The sequence below is a fragment of the Oncorhynchus mykiss genome, chromosome 6 (genome assembly GCF_057628025.1).
Source record: "Oncorhynchus mykiss isolate SJ-2025 chromosome 6, ASM5762802v1, whole genome shotgun sequence".
Lineage (NCBI taxonomy): Eukaryota > Metazoa > Chordata > Actinopteri > Salmoniformes > Salmonidae > Oncorhynchus > Oncorhynchus mykiss.
This window is the reverse complement of record NC_143027.1, coordinates 4,880,017-4,900,712: the sequence shown is the minus strand read 5'-3', so window position 1 is coordinate 4,900,712 and position 20,696 is coordinate 4,880,017. Positions and strand designations below refer to the sequence as shown.

Below are 20,696 nucleotides of genomic sequence, written 5' to 3'. Positions count from 1 at the left end.
GTGGGAGAAGAGGGGACATATAGTTTAATATAGCCTGGAGAAGAGGTGGGAGAAGAGGGGACATATAGTTTACTATAGCCTGGAGAAGAGGGGACATATAGTTTACTATAGCCTGGAGTAGAGGGGACATATAGTTTAATATAGCCTGGAGAAGAGGGGACATATAGTTTACTATAGCCTGGAGTAGAGGGGACATATAGTTTACTATAGCCTGGAGAAGAGGGGACATATAGTTTAATATAGCCTGGAGAAGAGGGGACATATAGTTTACTATAGCCTGGAGTAGAGGTGGGAGTAGAGGGGACATATAGTTTACTATAGCCTGGAGAAGAGGGGACATATAGTTTACTATAGCCTGGAGTAGAGGGGACATATAGTTTACTATAGCCTGGAGAAGAGGGGACATATAGTTTACTATATCCTGGAGAAGAGGTGGGAGTAGAGGGGACATATAGTTTACTATAGCCTGGAGTAGAGGTGGGAGTAGAGGGGACATATAGTTTACTATAGCCTGGAGTAGAGGGGACATATAGTTTAATATAGCCTGGAGTAGAGGTGGGAGTAGAGGGGACATATAGTTTACTATAGCCTGGAGTATAGAGGACATATAGTTTACTATATCCTGGAGAAGAGGAGACATATAGTTTAATATAGCCTGGAGTAGAGGGGACATATAGTTTACTATAACCTGGAGAAGAGGGGACATATAGTTTACTATAGCCTGGAGTAGAGGGGACATATAGTTTAATATAGCCTGGAGAAGAGGGGACATATAGTTTACTATAGCCTGGAGTAGAGGGGACATATAGTTTACTATAGCCTGGAGTAGAGGGGACATATAGTTTACTATAGCCTGGAGAAGAGGGGACATATAGTTTACTATAGCCTGGAGTAGAGGGGACATATAGTTTACTATAGCCTGGAGTAGAGGGGACATATAGTTTACTATAGCCTGGAGAAGAGGGGACATATAGTTTACTATAGCCTGGAGTAGAGAGGACATATAGTTTACTATAACCTGGAGAAGAGGGGACATATAGTTTACTATAGCCTGGAGAAGAGGGGACATATAGTTTACTATAACCTGGAGAAGAGGTGGGAGTAGAAGGGACATATAGTTTACTATAGCCTGGAGAAGAGGGGACATATAGTTTAATATAGCCTGGAGAAGAGGGGACATATAGTTTACTATAGCCTGGAGTAGAGGGGACATATAGTTTACTATAGCCTGGAGTAGAGGGGACATATAGTTTACTATAGCCTGGAGTAGAGGTGGGAGTAGAGGGGACATATAGTTTAATATAGCCTGGAGAAGAGGTGGGAGAAGAGGGGACATATAGTTTACTATAGCCTGGAGTAGAGGTGGGAGAAGAGGGGACATATAGTTTACTATAGCCTGGAGTAGAGGTGGGAGTAGAGGGGACATATAGTTTACTATAGCCTGGAGTAGAGGTGGGAGTAGAGGGGACATATAGTTTACTATAGCCTGGAGAAGAGGGGACATATAGTTTACTATAACCTGGAGTAGAGGTGGGAGTAGAGGGGACATATAGTTTACTATAGCCTGGAGAAGAGGGGACATATAGTTTACTATAACCTGGAGTAGAGAGGACATATAGTTTACTATAACCTGGAGAAGAGGGGACATATAGTTTACTATAGCCTGGAGTAGAGAGGACATATAGTTTACTATAGCCTGGAGTAGAGGGGACATATAGTTTACTATAGCCTGGAGTAGAGGGGACATATAGTTTACTATAGCCTGGAGTAGAGAGGACATATAGTTTACTATAGCCTGGAGAAGAGGGGACATATAGTTTAATATCGCCTGGAGTAGAGGGGACATATAGTTTACTATGGCCTGGAGTAGAGGGGACATATAGTTTACTATAGCCTGGAGTAGAGAGGACATATAGTTTACTATAACCTGGAGAAGAGGGGACATATAGTTTACTATAACCTGGAGAAGAGGTGGGAGTAGAAGGGACATAGTTTACTATAGCCTGGAGAAGAGGGGACATATAGTTTAATATAGGTTGGAGAAGAGGGGACATATAGTTTACTATAGCCTGGAGTAGAGGGGACATATAGTTTACTATAGCCTGGAGTAAAGGGGACATATAGTTTACTATAGCCTGGAGTAGAGTGGACATATAGTTTACTATAGCCTGGAGTAGAGGGGACATATAGTTTACTATAGCCTGGAGTAGAGGTGGGAGTAGAGGGGACATATAGTTTACTATAGCCTGGAGTAGAGGGGACATATAGTTTACTATAGCCTGGAGTAGAGGTGGGAGTAGAGGGGACATATAGTTTACTATAGCCTGGAGTAGAGGGGACATATAGTTTACTATAGCCTGGAGTAAAGGGGACATGTAGTTTACTATAGCCTGGAGTAGAGGGGACATATAGTTTACTATAGCCTGGAGAAGAGGGGACATATAGTTTACTATAGCCTGGAGTAGAGAGGACATATAGTTTACTATAGCCTGGAGAAGAGGGGACATATAGTTTACTATAGCCTGGAGTAGAGGGGACAAATAGTTTACTATAGCCTGGAGTAGAGGGGACATATAGTTTACTATAGCCTGGAGTAGAGGGGACATATAGTTTACTATAGCCTGGAGTAGAGGGGACATATAGTTTACTATAGCCTGGAGTAGAGGGGACATATAGTTTACTATAGCCTGGAGAAGAGGGGACATATAGTTTACTATAGCCTGGAGTAGAGGGGACATATAGTTTACTATAGCCTGGAGTAGAGGTGGGAGTAGAGGGGACATATAGTTTAATATAGCCTGGAGAAGAGGGGACATATAGTTTACTATAGCCTGGAGAAGAGGTGGGAGAAGAGGGGACATATAGTTTAATATAGCCTGGAGAAGAGGTGGGAGAAGAGGGGACATATAGTTTACTATAGCCTGGAGTAGAGGGGACATATAGTTTACTATAGCCTGGAGAAGAGGTGGGAGAAGAGGGGACATATAGTTTAATATAGCCTGGAGAAGAGGTGGGAGAAGAGGGGACATATAGTTTACTATAGCCTGGAGTAGAGGTGGGAGTAGAGGGGACATATAGTTTACTATAGCCTGGAGAAGAGGGGACATATAGTTTACTATAGCCTGGAGTAGAGGGGACATATAGTTTAATATAGCCTGGAGAAGAGGGGACATATAGTTTACTATAGCCTGGAGTAGAGGGGACATATAGTTTACTATAGCCTGGAGAAGAGGGGACATATAGTTTAATATAGCCTGGAGAAGAGGGGACATATAGTTTACTATAGCCTGGAGTAGAGGGGACATATAGTTTACTATAGCCTGGAGAAGAGGGGACATATAGTTTACTATAGCCTGGAGTAGAGGTGGGAGTAGAGGGGACATATAGTTTACTATAGCCTGGAGTAGAGGTGGGAGTAGAGGGGACATATAGTTTACTATAGCCTGGAGAAGAGGTGGGAGTAGAGGGGACATATAGTTTACTATAGCCTGGAGAAGAGGGGACATATAGTTTACTATAGCCTGGAGTAGAGGGGACATATAGTTTAATATAGCCTGGAGAAGAGGGGACATATAGTTTACTATAGCCTGGAGTAGAGGGGACATATAGTTTACTATATCCTGGAGTAGAGAGGACATATAGTTTACTATAACCTGGAGAAGAGGGGACATATAGTTTAATATAACCTGGAGAAGAGGGGACATATAGTTTAATATAGCCTGGAGAAGAGAGGACATATAGTTTACTATAGCCTGGAGAAGAGGGGACATATAGTTTACTATAGCCTGGAGAAGAGAGGACATATAGTTTACTATAGCCTGGAGTAGAGGGGACATATAGTTTACTATAGCCTGGAGAAGAGGGGACATATAGTTTACTATAGCCTGGAGAAGAGGGGACATATAGTTTACTATAGCCTGGAGTAGAGGGGACATATAGTTTACTATAGCCTGGAGAAGAGGGGACATATAGTTTACTATAGCCTGGAGAAGAGGGGACATATAGTTTACTATAGCCTGGAGTAGAGGTGGGAGTAGAGGGGACATATAGTTTACTATAGCCTGGAGTAGAGGGGACATATAGTTTACTATAGCCTGGAGTAGAGGGGACATATAGTTTAATATAGCCTGGAGAAGAGGGGACATATAGTTTACTATAGCCTGGAGTAGAGGGGACATATAGTTTACTATAGCCTGGAGAAGAGGGGACATATAGTTTACTATAGCCTGGAGTAGAGGGGACATATAGTTTACTATAGCCTGGAGAAGAGGGGACATATAGTTTACTATAGCCTGGAGAAGAGGGGACATATAGTTTACTATAGCCTGGAGTAGAGGGGACATATAGTTTACTATAGCCTGGAGAAGAGGGGACATATAGTTTACTATAGCCTGGAGAAGAGGGGACATATAGTTTACTATAGCCTGGAGTAGAGGTGGGAGTAGAGGGGACATATAGTTTACTATAGCCTGGAGTAGAGGGGACATATAGTTTACTATAGCCTGGAGAAGAGGGGACATATAGTTTACTATAGCCTGGAGAAGAGGGGACATATAGTTTACTATAGCCTGGAGAAGAGGGGACATATTGTTTACTATAGCCTGGAGTAGAGGTGGGAGTAGAGGGGACATATAGTTTACTATAGCCTGGAGTAGAGGGGACATATAGTTTACTATATCCTGGAGAAGAGGGGACATATAGTTTAATATAGCCTGGAGTAGAGGGGACATATAGTTTAATATAGCCTGGAGAAGAGGGGACATATAGTTTACTATAGCCTGGAGTAGAGGTGGGAGAAGAGGGGACATATAGTTTACTATAGCCTGGAGTAGAGGTGGGAGTAGAGGGGACATATAGTTTACTATAGCCTGGAGTAGAGGTGGGAGTAGAGGGGACATATAGTTTACTATAGCCTGGAGAAGAGGGGACATATAGTTTACTATAACCTGGAGTAGAGAGGACATATAGTTTACTATAACCTGGAGAAGAGGGGACATATAGTTTACTATAGCCTGGAGTAGAGAGGACATATAGTTTACTATAGCCTGGAGTAGAGGGGACATATAGTTTACTATAGCCTGGAGTAGAGGGGACATATAGTTTACTATAGCCTGGAGTAGAGAGGACATATAGTTTACTATAGCCTGGAGAAGAGGGGACATATAGTTTAATATCGCCTGGAGTAGAGGGGACATATAGTTTACTATGGCCTGGAGTAGAGGGGACATATAGTTTACTATAGCCTGGAGTAGAGAGGACATATAGTTTACTATAACCTGGAGAAGAGGGGACATATAGTTTACTATAACCTGGAGAAGAGGTGGGAGTAGAAGGGACATAGTTTACTATAGCCTGGAGAAGAGGGGACATATAGTTTAATATAGGTTGGAGAAGAGGGGACATATAGTTTACTATAGCCTGGAGTAGAGGGGACATATAGTTTACTATAGCCTGGAGTAAAGGGGACATATAGTTTACTATAGCCTGGAGTAGAGTGGACATATAGTTTACTATAGCCTGGAGTAGAGGGGACATATAGTTTACTATAGCCTGGAGTAGAGGTGGGAGTAGAGGGGACATATAGTTTACTATAGCCTGGAGTAGAGGGGACATATAGTTTACTATAGCCTGGAGTAGAGGTGGGAGTAGAGGGGACATATAGTTTACTATAGCCTGGAGTAGAGGGGACATATAGTTTACTATAGCCTGGAGTAAAGGGGACATGTAGTTTACTATAGCCTGGAGTAGAGGGGACATATAGTTTACTATAGCCTGGAGAAGAGGGGACATATAGTTTACTATAGCCTGGAGTAGAGAGGACATATAGTTTACTATAGCCTGGAGAAGAGGGGACATATAGTTTACTATAGCCTGGAGTAGAGGGGACAAATAGTTTACTATAGCCTGGAGTAGAGGGGACATATAGTTTACTATAGCCTGGAGTAGAGGGGACATATAGTTTACTATAGCCTGGAGTAGAGGGGACATATAGTTTACTATAGCCTGGAGTAGAGGGGACATATAGTTTACTATAGCCTGGAGAAGAGGGGACATATAGTTTACTATAGCCTGGAGTAGAGGGGACATATAGTTTACTATAGCCTGGAGTAGAGGTGGGAGTAGAGGGGACATATAGTTTAATATAGCCTGGAGAAGAGGGGACATATAGTTTACTATAGCCTGGAGTAGAGGTGGGAGAAGAGGGGACATATAGTTTAATATAGCCTGGAGAAGAGGTGGGAGAAGAGGGGACATATAGTTTACTATAGCCTGGAGTAGAGGGGACATATAGTTTACTATAGCCTGGAGAAGAGGTGGGAGAAGAGGGGACATATAGTTTAATATAGCCTGGAGAAGAGGTGGGAGAAGAGGGGACATATAGTTTACTATAGCCTGGAGTAGAGGTGGGAGTAGAGGGGACATATAGTTTACTATAGCCTGGAGAAGAGGGGACATATAGTTTACTATAGCCTGGAGTAGAGGGGACATATAGTTTAATATAGCCTGGAGAAGAGGGGACATATAGTTTACTATAGCCTGGAGTAGAGGGGACATATAGTTTACTATAGCCTGGAGAAGAGGGGACATATAGTTTAATATAGCCTGGAGAAGAGGGGACATATAGTTTACTATAGCCTGGAGTAGAGGGGACATATAGTTTACTATAGCCTGGAGAAGAGGGGACATATAGTTTACTATAGCCTGGAGTAGAGGTGGGAGTAGAGGGGACATATAGTTTACTATAGCCTGGAGTAGAGGTGGGAGTAGAGGGGACATATAGTTTACTATAGCCTGGAGAAGAGGTGGGAGTAGAGGGGACATATAGTTTACTATAGCCTGGAGAAGAGGGGACATATAGTTTACTATAGCCTGGAGTAGAGGGGACATATAGTTTAATATAGCCTGGAGAAGAGGGGACATATAGTTTACTATAGCCTGGAGTAGAGGGGACATATAGTTTACTATATCCTGGAGTAGAGAGGACATATAGTTTACTATAACCTGGAGAAGAGGGGACATATAGTTTAATATAACCTGGAGAAGAGGGGACATATAGTTTAATATAGCCTGGAGAAGAGAGGACATATAGTTTACTATAGCCTGGAGAAGAGGGGACATATAGTTTACTATAGCCTGGAGAAGAGAGGACATATAGTTTACTATAGCCTGGAGTAGAGGGGACATATAGTTTACTATAGCCTGGAGAAGAGGGGACATATAGTTTACTATAGCCTGGAGAAGAGGGGACATATAGTTTACTATAGCCTGGAGTAGAGGGGACATATAGTTTACTATAGCCTGGAGAAGAGGGGACATATAGTTTACTATAGCCTGGAGAAGAGGGGACATATAGTTTACTATAGCCTGGAGTAGAGGTGGGAGTAGAGGGGACATATAGTTTACTATAGCCTGGAGTAGAGGGGACATATAGTTTACTATAGCCTGGAGTAGAGGGGACATATAGTTTAATATAGCCTGGAGAAGAGGGGACATATAGTTTACTATAGCCTGGAGTAGAGGGGACATATAGTTTACTATAGCCTGGAGAAGAGGGGACATATAGTTTACTATAGCCTGGAGTAGAGGGGACATATAGTTTACTATAGCCTGGAGAAGAGGGGACATATAGTTTACTATAGCCTGGAGAAGAGGGGACATATAGTTTACTATAGCCTGGAGTAGAGGGGACATATAGTTTACTATAGCCTGGAGAAGAGGGGACATATAGTTTACTATAGCCTGGAGAAGAGGGGACATATAGTTTACTATAGCCTGGAGTAGAGGTGGGAGTAGAGGGGACATATAGTTTACTATAGCCTGGAGTAGAGGGGACATATAGTTTACTATAGCCTGGAGAAGAGGGGACATATAGTTTACTATAGCCTGGAGAAGAGGGGACATATAGTTTACTATAGCCTGGAGAAGAGGGGACATATTGTTTACTATAGCCTGGAGTAGAGGTGGGAGTAGAGGGGACATATAGTTTACTATAGCCTGGAGTAGAGGGGACATATAGTTTACTATATCCTGGAGAAGAGGGGACATATAGTTTAATATAGCCTGGAGTAGAGGGGACATATAGTTTAATATAGCCTGGAGAAGAGGGGACATATAGTTTACTATAGCCTGGAGAAGAGGGGACATATAGTTTACTATAGCCTGGAGTAGAGGGGACATATAGTTTACTATAGCCTGGAGAAGAGGGGACATATAGTTTACTATAGCCTGGAGTAGAGGGGACATATAGTTTAATATAGCCTGGAGAAGAGGGGACATATAGTTTACTATAGCCTGGAGTAGAGGGGACATATAGTTTACTATAGCCTGGAGAAGAGGGGACATATAGTTTAATATAGCCTGGAGAAGAGGGGACATATAGTTTACTATAGCCTGGAGTAGAGGGGACATATAGTTTACTATAGCCTGGAGAAGAGGGGACATATAGTTTACTATAGCCTGGAGTAGAGGTGGGAGTAGAGGGGACATATAGTTTACTATAGCCTGGAGTAGAGGTGGGAGTAGAGGGGACATATAGTTTACTATAGCCTGGAGAAGAGGTGGGAGTAGAGGGGACATATAGTTTACTATAGCCTGGAGAAGAGGGGACATATAGTTTACTATAGCCTGGAGAAGAGGGGACATACAGTTTACTATAGCCTGGAGTAGAGGGGACATATAGTTTACTATAGCCTGGAGAAGAGGGGACATATAGTTTACTATAGCCTGGAGAAGAGGGGACATATAGTTTACTATAGCCTGGAGAAGAGGGGACATATAGTTTACTATAGCCTGGAGTAGAGGGGACATATAGTTTACTATAGCCTGGAGAAGAGGGGACATATAGTTTACTATAGCCTGGAGAAGAGGGGACATATAGTTTACTATAGCCTGGAGTAGAGGTGGGAGTAGAGGGGACATATAGTTTACTATAGCCTGGAGTAGAGGGGACATATAGTTTACTATAGCCTGGAGAAGAGGGGACATATAGTTTACTATAGCCTGGAGAAGAGGGGACATATAGTTTACTATAGCCTGGAGTAGAGGTGGGAGTAGAGGGGACATATAGTTTACTATAGCCTGGAGAAGAGGGGACATATAGTTTACTATAGCCTGGAGTAGAGTGGACATATAGTTTACTATAGCCTGGAGAAGAGGGGACATATTGTTTACTATAGCCTGGAGTAGAGGTGGGAGTAGAGGGGACATATAGTTTACTATAGCCTGGAGTAGAGGGGACATATAGTTTACTATATCCTGGAGAAGAGGGGACATATAGTTTAATATAGCCTGGAGTAGAGGGGACATATAGTTTAATATAGCCTGGAGAAGAGGGGACATATAGTTTACTATAGCCTGGAGAAGAGGGGACATATAGTTTACTATAGCCTGGAGTAGAGGGGACATATAGTTTACTATAGCCTGGAGAAGAGGGGACATATAGTTTACTATAGCCTGGAGAAGAGGGGACATATAGTTTACTATAGCCTGGAGTAGAGGGGACACATAGTTTACTATATCCTGGAGAAGAGGGGACATATAGTTTAATATAGCCTGGAGTAAAGGGGACATATAGTTTAATATAGCCTGGAGAAGAGGGGACATATAGTTTACTATAGCCTGGAGAAGAGGGGACATATAGTTTACTATAGCCTGGAGTAGAGGTGGGAGTAGAGGGGACATATAGTTTAATATAACCTGGAGAAGAGGGGACATATAGTTTACTATAGCCTGGAGAAGAGGGGACATATAGTTTACTATAGCCTGGAGAAGAGGGGACATATAGTTTAATATAGCCTGGAGAAGAGGGGACATATAGTTTACTATAGCCTGGAGTAGAGGTGGGAGTAGAGGGGACATATAGTTTACTATAGCCTGGAGAAGAGGGGACATATAGTTTACTATAGCCTGGAGAAGAGGGGACATATAGTTTACTATAACCTGGAGTAGAGGTGGGAGTAGAGGGGACATATAGTTTACTATATCCTGGAGAAGAGGTGGGAGTAGAGGGGACATATAGTTTAATATAGCCTGGAGAAGAGGTGGGAGTAGAGGGGACATATAGTTTACTATAGCCTGGAGAAGAGGTGGGAGTAGAGGGGACATATAGTTTACTATAGCCTGGAGTAGAGGGGACATATAGTTTACTATATCCTGGAGAAGAGGGGACATATAGTTTAATATAGCCTGGAGTAGAGGGGACATATAGTTTAATATAGCCTGGAGAAGAGGGGACATATAGTTTACTATAGCCTGGAGTAGAGGTGGGAGAAGAGGGGACATATAGTTTACTATAGCCTGGAGTAGAGGTGGGAGTAGAGGGGACATATAGTTTACTATAGCCTGGAGTAGAGGTGGGAGTAGAGGGGACATATAGTTTACTATAGCCTGGAGAAGAGGGGACATATAGTTTACTATAACCTGGAGTAGAGAGGACATATAGTTTACTATAACCTGGAGAAGAGGGGACATATAGTTTACTATAGCCTGGAGTAGAGAGGACATATAGTTTACTATAGCCTGGAGTAGAGGGGACATATAGTTTACTATAGCCTGGAGTAGAGGGGACATATAGTTTACTATAGCCTGGAGTAGAGAGGACATATAGTTTACTATAGCCTGGAGAAGAGGGGACATATAGTTTAATATCGCCTGGAGTAGAGGGGACATATAGTTTACTATGGCCTGGAGTAGAGGGGACATATAGTTTACTATAGCCTGGAGTAGAGAGGACATATAGTTTACTATAACCTGGAGAAGAGGGGACATATAGTTTACTATAACCTGGAGAAGAGGTGGGAGTAGAAGGGACATAGTTTACTATAGCCTGGAGAAGAGGGGACATATAGTTTAATATAGGTTGGAGAAGAGGGGACATATAGTTTACTATAGCCTGGAGTAGAGGGGACATATAGTTTACTATAGCCTGGAGTAAAGGGGACATATAGTTTACTATAGCCTGGAGTAGAGTGGACATATAGTTTACTATAGCCTGGAGTAGAGGGGACATATAGTTTACTATAGCCTGGAGTAGAGGTGGGAGTAGAGGGGACATATAGTTTACTATAGCCTGGAGTAGAGGGGACATATAGTTTACTATAGCCTGGAGTAGAGGTGGGAGTAGAGGGGACATATAGTTTACTATAGCCTGGAGTAGAGGGGACATATAGTTTACTATAGCCTGGAGTAAAGGGGACATGTAGTTTACTATAGCCTGGAGTAGAGGGGACATATAGTTTACTATAGCCTGGAGAAGAGGGGACATATAGTTTACTATAGCCTGGAGTAGAGAGGACATATAGTTTACTATAGCCTGGAGAAGAGGGGACATATAGTTTACTATAGCCTGGAGTAGAGGGGACAAATAGTTTACTATAGCCTGGAGTAGAGGGGACATATAGTTTACTATAGCCTGGAGTAGAGGGGACATATAGTTTACTATAGCCTGGAGTAGAGGGGACATATAGTTTACTATAGCCTGGAGTAGAGGGGACATATAGTTTACTATAGCCTGGAGAAGAGGGGACATATAGTTTACTATAGCCTGGAGTAGAGGGGACATATAGTTTACTATAGCCTGGAGTAGAGGTGGGAGTAGAGGGGACATATAGTTTAATATAGCCTGGAGAAGAGGGGACATATAGTTTACTATAGCCTGGAGTAGAGGTGGGAGAAGAGGGGACATATAGTTTAATATAGCCTGGAGAAGAGGTGGGAGAAGAGGGGACATATAGTTTACTATAGCCTGGAGTAGAGGGGACATATAGTTTACTATAGCCTGGAGAAGAGGTGGGAGAAGAGGGGACATATAGTTTAATATAGCCTGGAGAAGAGGTGGGAGAAGAGGGGACATATAGTTTACTATAGCCTGGAGTAGAGGTGGGAGTAGAGGGGACATATAGTTTACTATAGCCTGGAGAAGAGGGGACATATAGTTTACTATAGCCTGGAGTAGAGGGGACATATAGTTTAATATAGCCTGGAGAAGAGGGGACATATAGTTTACTATAGCCTGGAGTAGAGGGGACATATAGTTTACTATAGCCTGGAGAAGAGGGGACATATAGTTTAATATAGCCTGGAGAAGAGGGGACATATAGTTTACTATAGCCTGGAGTAGAGGGGACATATAGTTTACTATAGCCTGGAGAAGAGGGGACATATAGTTTACTATAGCCTGGAGTAGAGGTGGGAGTAGAGGGGACATATAGTTTACTATAGCCTGGAGTAGAGGTGGGAGTAGAGGGGACATATAGTTTACTATAGCCTGGAGAAGAGGTGGGAGTAGAGGGGACATATAGTTTACTATAGCCTGGAGAAGAGGGGACATATAGTTTACTATAGCCTGGAGTAGAGGGGACATATAGTTTAATATAGCCTGGAGAAGAGGGGACATATAGTTTACTATAGCCTGGAGTAGAGGGGACATATAGTTTACTATATCCTGGAGTAGAGAGGACATATAGTTTACTATAACCTGGAGAAGAGGGGACATATAGTTTAATATAACCTGGAGAAGAGGGGACATATAGTTTAATATAGCCTGGAGAAGAGAGGACATATAGTTTACTATAGCCTGGAGAAGAGGGGACATATAGTTTACTATAGCCTGGAGAAGAGAGGACATATAGTTTACTATAGCCTGGAGTAGAGGGGACATATAGTTTACTATAGCCTGGAGAAGAGGGGACATATAGTTTACTATAGCCTGGAGAAGAGGGGACATATAGTTTACTATAGCCTGGAGTAGAGGGGACATATAGTTTACTATAGCCTGGAGAAGAGGGGACATATAGTTTACTATAGCCTGGAGAAGAGGGGACATATAGTTTACTATAGCCTGGAGTAGAGGTGGGAGTAGAGGGGACATATAGTTTACTATAGCCTGGAGTAGAGGGGACATATAGTTTACTATAGCCTGGAGTAGAGGGGACATATAGTTTAATATAGCCTGGAGAAGAGGGGACATATAGTTTACTATAGCCTGGAGTAGAGGGGACATATAGTTTACTATAGCCTGGAGAAGAGGGGACATATAGTTTACTATAGCCTGGAGTAGAGGGGACATATAGTTTACTATAGCCTGGAGAAGAGGGGACATATAGTTTACTATAGCCTGGAGAAGAGGGGACATATAGTTTACTATAGCCTGGAGTAGAGGGGACATATAGTTTACTATAGCCTGGAGAAGAGGGGACATATAGTTTACTATAGCCTGGAGAAGAGGGGACATATAGTTTACTATAGCCTGGAGTAGAGGTGGGAGTAGAGGGGACATATAGTTTACTATAGCCTGGAGTAGAGGGGACATATAGTTTACTATAGCCTGGAGAAGAGGGGACATATAGTTTACTATAGCCTGGAGAAGAGGGGACATATAGTTTACTATAGCCTGGAGAAGAGGGGACATATTGTTTACTATAGCCTGGAGTAGAGGTGGGAGTAGAGGGGACATATAGTTTACTATAGCCTGGAGTAGAGGGGACATATAGTTTACTATATCCTGGAGAAGAGGGGACATATAGTTTAATATAGCCTGGAGTAGAGGGGACATATAGTTTAATATAGCCTGGAGAAGAGGGGACATATAGTTTACTATAGCCTGGAGAAGAGGGGACATATAGTTTACTATAGCCTGGAGTAGAGGGGACATATAGTTTACTATAGCCTGGAGAAGAGGGGACATATAGTTTACTATAGCCTGGAGTAGAGGGGACATATAGTTTAATATAGCCTGGAGAAGAGGGGACATATAGTTTACTATAGCCTGGAGTAGAGGGGACATATAGTTTACTATAGCCTGGAGAAGAGGGGACATATAGTTTAATATAGCCTGGAGAAGAGGGGACATATAGTTTACTATAGCCTGGAGTAGAGGGGACATATAGTTTACTATAGCCTGGAGAAGAGGGGACATATAGTTTACTATAGCCTGGAGTAGAGGTGGGAGTAGAGGGGACATATAGTTTACTATAGCCTGGAGTAGAGGTGGGAGTAGAGGGGACATATAGTTTACTATAGCCTGGAGAAGAGGTGGGAGTAGAGGGGACATATAGTTTACTATAGCCTGGAGAAGAGGGGACATATAGTTTACTATAGCCTGGAGTAGAGGGGACATATAGTTTACTATAGCCTGGAGAAGAGGGGACATACAGTTTACTATAGCCTGGAGTAGAGGGGACATATAGTTTACTATAGCCTGGAGAAGAGGGGACATATAGTTTACTATAGCCTGGAGAAGAGGGGACATATAGTTTACTATAGCCTGGAGAAGAGGGGACATATAGTTTACTATAGCCTGGAGTAGAGGGGACATATAGTTTACTATAGCCTGGAGAAGAGGGGACATATAGTTTACTATAGCCTGGAGAAGAGGGGACATATAGTTTACTATAGCCTGGAGTAGAGGTGGGAGTAGAGGGGACATATAGTTTACTATAGCCTGGAGTAGAGGGGACATATAGTTTACTATAGCCTGGAGAAGAGGGGACATATAGTTTACTATAGCCTGGAGAAGAGGGGACATATAGTTTACTATAGCCTGGAGTAGAGGTGGGAGTAGAGGGGACATATAGTTTACTATAGCCTGGAGAAGAGGGGACATATAGTTTACTATAGCCTGGAGTAGAGTGGACATATAGTTTACTATAGCCTGGAGAAGAGGGGACATATTGTTTACTATAGCCTGGAGTAGAGGTGGGAGTAGAGGGGACATATAGTTTACTATAGCCTGGAGTAGAGGGGACATATAGTTTACTATATCCTGGAGAAGAGGGGACATATAGTTTAATATAGCCTGGAGTAGAGGGGACATATAGTTTAATATAGCCTGGAGAAGAGGGGACATATAGTTTACTATAGCCTGGAGAAGAGGGGACATATAGTTTACTATAGCCTGGAGTAGAGGGGACATATAGTTTACTATAGCCTGGAGAAGAGGGGACATATAGTTTACTATAACCTGGAGAAGAGGGGACATATAGTTTACTATAGCCTGGAGTAGAGAGGACATATAGTTTACTATAGCCTGGAGTAGAGGGGACATATAGTTTACTATAGCCTGGAGTAGAGGGGACATATAGTTTACTATAGCCTGGAGTAGAGAGGACATATAGTTTACTATAGCCTGGAGAAGAGGGGACATAAAGTTTAATATCGCCTGGAGTAGAGGGGACATATAGTTTACTATGGCCTGGAGTAGAGGGGACATATAGTTTACTATAGCCTGGAGTAGAGAGGACATATAGTTTACTATAACCTGGAGAAGAGGGGACATATAGTTTACTATAACCTGGAGAAGAGGTGGGAGTAGAAGGGACATAGTTTACTATAGCCTGGAGAAGAGGGGACATATAGTTTAATATAGGTTGGAGAAGAGGGGACATATAGTTTACTATAGCCTGGAGTAGAGGGGACATATAGTTTACTATAGCCTGGAGTAAAGGGGACATATAGTTTACTATAGCCTGGAGTAGAGTGGACATATAGTTTACTATAGCCTGGAGTAGAGGGGACATATAGTTTACTATAGCCTGGAGTAGAGGTGGGAGTAGAGGGGACATATAGTTTACTATAGCCTGGAGTAGAGGGGACATATAGTTTACTATAGCCTGGAGTAGAGGTGGGAGTAGAGGGGACATATAGTTTACTATAGCCTGGAGTAGAGGGGACATATAGTTTACTATAGCCTGGAGTAAAGGGGACATGTAGTTTACTATAGCCTGGAGTAGAGGGGACATATAGTTTACTATAGCCTGGAGAAGAGGGGACATATAGTTTACTATAGCCTGGAGTAGAGAGGACATATAGTTTACTATAGCCTGGAGAAGAGGGGACATATAGTTTACTATAGCCTGGAGTAGAGGGGACAAATAGTTTACTATAGCCTGGAGTAGAGGGGACATATAGTTTACTATAGCCTGGAGTAGAGGGGACATATAGTTTACTATAGCCTGGAGTAGAGGGGACATATAGTTTACTATAGCCTGGAGTAGAGGGGACATATAGTTTACTATAGCCTGGAGAAGAGGGGACATATAGTTTACTATAGCCTGGAGTAGAGGGGACATATAGTTTACTATAGCCTGGAGTAGAGGTGGGAGTAGAGGGGACATATAGTTTAATATAGCCTGGAGAAGAGGGGACATATAGTTTACTATAGCCTGGAGTAGAGGTGGGAGAAGAGGGGACATATAGTTTAATATAGCCTGGAGAAGAGGTGGGAGAAGAGGGGACATATAGTTTACTATAGCCTGGAGTAGAGGGGACATATAGTTTACTATAGCCTGGAGAAGAGGTGGGAGAAGAGGGGACATATAGTTTAATATAGCCTGGAGAAGAGGTGGGAGAAGAGGGGACATATAGTTTACTATAGCCTGGAGTAGAGGTGGGAGTAGAGGGGACATATAGTTTACTATAGCCTGGAGAAGAGGGGACATATAGTTTACTATAGCCTGGAGTAGAGGGGACATATAGTTTAATATAGCCTGGAGAAGAGGGGACATATAGTTTACTATAGCCTGGAGTAGAGGGGACATATAGTTTACTATAGCCTGGAGAAGAGGGGACATATAGTTTAATATAGCCTGGAGAAGAGGGGACATATAGTTTACTATAGCCTGGAGTAGAGGGGACATATAGTTTACTATAGCCTGGAGAAGAGGGGACATATAGTTTACTATAGCCTGGAGTAGAGGTGGGAGTAGAGGGGACATATAGTTTACTATAGCCTGGAGTAGAGGTGGGAGTAGAGGGGACATATAGTTTACTATAGCCTGGAGAAGAGGTGGGAGTAGAGGGGACATATAGTTTACTATAGCCTGGAGAAGAGGGGACATATAGTTTACTATAGCCTGGAGTAGAGGGGACATATAGTTTAATATAGCCTGGAGAAGAGGGGACATATAGTTTACTATAGCCTGGAGTAGAGGGGACATATAGTTTACTATATCCTGGAGTAGAGAGGACATATAGTTTACTATAACCTGGAGAAGAGGGGACATATAGTTTAATATAACCTGGAGAAGAGGGGACATATAGTTTAATATAGCCTGGAGAAGAGAGGACATATAGTTTACTATAGCCTGGAGAAGAGGGGACATATAGTTTACTATAGCCTGGAGAAGAGAGGACATATAGTTTACTATAGCCTGGAGTAGAGGGGACATATAGTTTACTATAGCCTGGAGAAGAGGGGACATATAGTTTACTATAGCCTGGAGAAGAGGGGACATATAGTTTACTATAGCCTGGAGTAGAGGGGACATATAGTTTACTATAGCCTGGAGAAGAGGGGACATATAGTTTACTATAGCCTGGAGAAGAGGGGACATATAGTTTACTATAGCCTGGAGTAGAGGTGGGAGTAGAGGGGACATATAGTTTACTATAGCCTGGAGTAGAGGGGACATATAGTTTACTATAGCCTGGAGTAGAGGGGACATATAGTTTAATATAGCCTGGAGAAGAGGGGACATATAGTTTACTATAGCCTGGAGTAGAGGGGACATATAGTTTACTATAGCCTGGAGAAGAGGGGACATATAGTTTACTATAGCCTGGAGTAGAGGGGACATATAGTTTACTATAGCCTGGAGAAGAGGGGACATATAGTTTACTATAGCCTGGAGAAGAGGGGACATATAGTTTACTATAGCCTGGAGTAGAGGGGACATATAGTTTACTATAGCCTGGAGAAGAGGGGACATATAGTTTACTATAGCCTGGAGAAGAGGGGACATATAGTTTACTATAGCCTGGAGTAGAGGTGGGAGTAGAGGGGACATATAGTTTACTATAGCCTGGAGTAGAGGGGACATATAGTTTACTATAGCCTGGAGAAGAGGGGACATATAGTTTACTATAGCCTGGAGAAGAGGGGACATATAGTTTACTATAGCCTGGAGAAGAGGGGACATATTGTTTACTATAGCCTGGAGTAGAGGTGGGAGTAGAGGGGACATATAGTTTACTATAGCCTGGAGTAGAGGGGACATATAGTTTACTATATCCTGGAGAAGAGGGGACATATAGTTTAATATAGCCTGGAGTAGAGGGGACATATAGTTTAATATAGCCTGGAGAAGAGGGGACATATAGTTTACTATAGCCTGGAGAAGAGGGGACATATAGTTTACTATAGCCTGGAGTAGAGGGGACATATAGTTTACTATAGCCTGGAGAAGAGGGGACATATAGTTTACTATAGCCTGGAGTAGAGGGGACATATAGTTTAATATAGCCTGGAGAAGAGGGGACATATAGTTTACTATAGCCTGGAGTAGAGGGGACATATAGTTTACTATAGCCTGGAGAAGAGGGGACATATAGTTTAATATAGCCTGGAGAAGAGGGGACATATAGTTTACTATAGCCTGGAGTAGAGGGGACATATAGTTTACTATAGCCTGGAGAAGAGGGGACATATAGTTTACTATAGCCTGGAGTAGAGGTGGGAGTAGAGGGGACATATAGTTTACTATAGCCTGGAGTAGAGGTGGGAGTAGAGGGGACATATAGTTTACTATAGCCTGGAGAAGAGGTGGGAGTAGAGGGGACATATAGTTTACTATAGCCTGGAGAAGAGGGGACATATAGTTTACTATAGCCTGGAGTAGAGGGGACATATAGTTTACTATAGCCTGGAGAAGAGGGGACATACAGTTTACTATAGCCTGGAGTAGAGGGGACATATAGTTTACTATAGCCTGGAGAAGAGGGGACATATAGTTTACTATAGCCTGGAGAAGAGGGGACATATAGTTTACTATAGCCTGGAGAAGAGGGGACATATAGTTTACTATAGCCTGGAGTAGAGGGGACATATAGTTTACTATAGCCTGGAGAAGAGGGGACATATAGTTTACTATAGCCTGGAGAAGAGGGGACATATAGTTTACTATAGCCTGGAGTAGAGGTGGGAGTAGAGGGGACATATAGTTTACTATAGCCTGGAGTAGAGGGGACATATAGTTTACTATAGCCTGGAGAAGAGGGGACATATAGTTTACTATAGCCTGGAGAAGAGGGGACATATAGTTTACTATAGCCTGGAGTAGAGGTGGGAGTAGAGGGGACATATAGTTTACTATAGCCTGGAGAAGAGGGGACATATAGTTTACTATAGCCTGGAGTAGAGTGGACATATAGTTTACTATAGCCTGGAGAAGAGGGGACATATTGTTTACTATAGCCTGGAGTAGAGGTGGGAGTAGAGGGGACATATAGTTTACTATAGCCTGGAGTAGAGGGGACATATAGTTTACTATATCCTGGAGAAGAGGGGACATATAGTTTAATATAGCCTGGAGTAGAGGGGACATATAGTTTAATATAGCCTGGAGAAGAGGGGACATATAGTTTACTATAGCCTGGAGAAGAGGGGACATATAGTTTACTATAGCCTGGAGTAGAGGGGACATATAGTTTACTATAGCCTGGAGAAGAGGGGACATATAGTTTACTATAGCCTGGAGAAGAGGGGACATATAGTTTACTATAGCCTGGAGTAGAGGGGACACATAGTTTACTATATCCTGGAGAAGAGGGGACATATAGTTTAATATAGCCTGGAGTAGAGGGGACATATAGTTTAATATAGCCTGGAGAAGAGGGGACATATAGTTTACTATAGCCTGGAGAAGAGGGGACATATAGTTTACTATAGCCTGGAGTAGAGGTGGGAGTAGAGGGGACATATAGTTTAATATAACCTGGAGAAGAGGGGACATATAGTTTACTATAGCCTGGAGAAGAGGGGACATATAGTTTACTATAGCCTGGAGAAGAGGGGACATATAGTTTAATATAGCCTGGAGAAGAGGGGACATATAGTTTACTATAGCCTGGAGTAGAGGTGGGAGTAGAGGGGACATATAGTTTACTATAGCCTGGAGAAGAGGGGACATATAGTTTACTATAGCCTGGAGAAGAGGGGACATATAGTTTACTATAACCTGGAGTAGAGGTGGGAGTAGAGGGGACATATAGTTTACTATATCCTGGAGAAGAGGTGGGAGTAGAGGGGACATATAGTTTAATATAGCCTGGAGAAGAGGTGGGAGTAGAGGGGACATATAGTTTACTATAGCCTGGAGAAGAGGTGGGAGTAGAGGGGACATATAGTTTAATATAGCCTGGAGAAGAGGGGACATATAGTTTACTATAGCCTGGAGAAGAGGTGGGAGTAGAGGGGACATATAGTTTAATATAGCCTGGAGAAGAGGGGACATATAGTTTACTATAGCCTGGAGAAGAGGGGACATATAGTTTACTATAGCCTGGAGAAGAGGGGACATATAGTTTACTATAGCCTGGAGTAGAGGGGACATATAGTTTAATATAGCCTGGAGAAGAGGGGACATATAGTTTAATATAGCCTGGAGTAGAGGGGACATATAGTTTACTATAGCCTGGAGAAGAGGGGACATATAGTTAAATATAGCCTGGAGTAGAGGGGACATATAGTTTACTATAGCCTGGAGAAGAGGGGACATATAGTTTACTATAGCCTGGAGTAGAGGTGGGAGTAGAGGGGACATATAGTTTACTATAGCCTGGAGAAGAGGGGACATATAGTTTACTATAGCCTGGAGTAGAGGGGACATATAGTTTACTATAGCCTGGAGAAGAGGGGACATATAGTTTACTATAGCCTGGAGAAGAGGGGACATATAGTTTACTATAGCCTGGAGTAGAGG

General features: G+C 42.6%; 1 protein-coding gene across 4 annotated transcripts in view; it reads right to left on the bottom strand.

Annotated features, from left to right (window-relative positions):
- Positions 1-20,696, bottom strand: part of bmp2k (BMP2 inducible kinase) — a 99,542-nt gene that overhangs the window by 38,478 nt on the left and 40,368 nt on the right. The window lies entirely within an intron of this gene.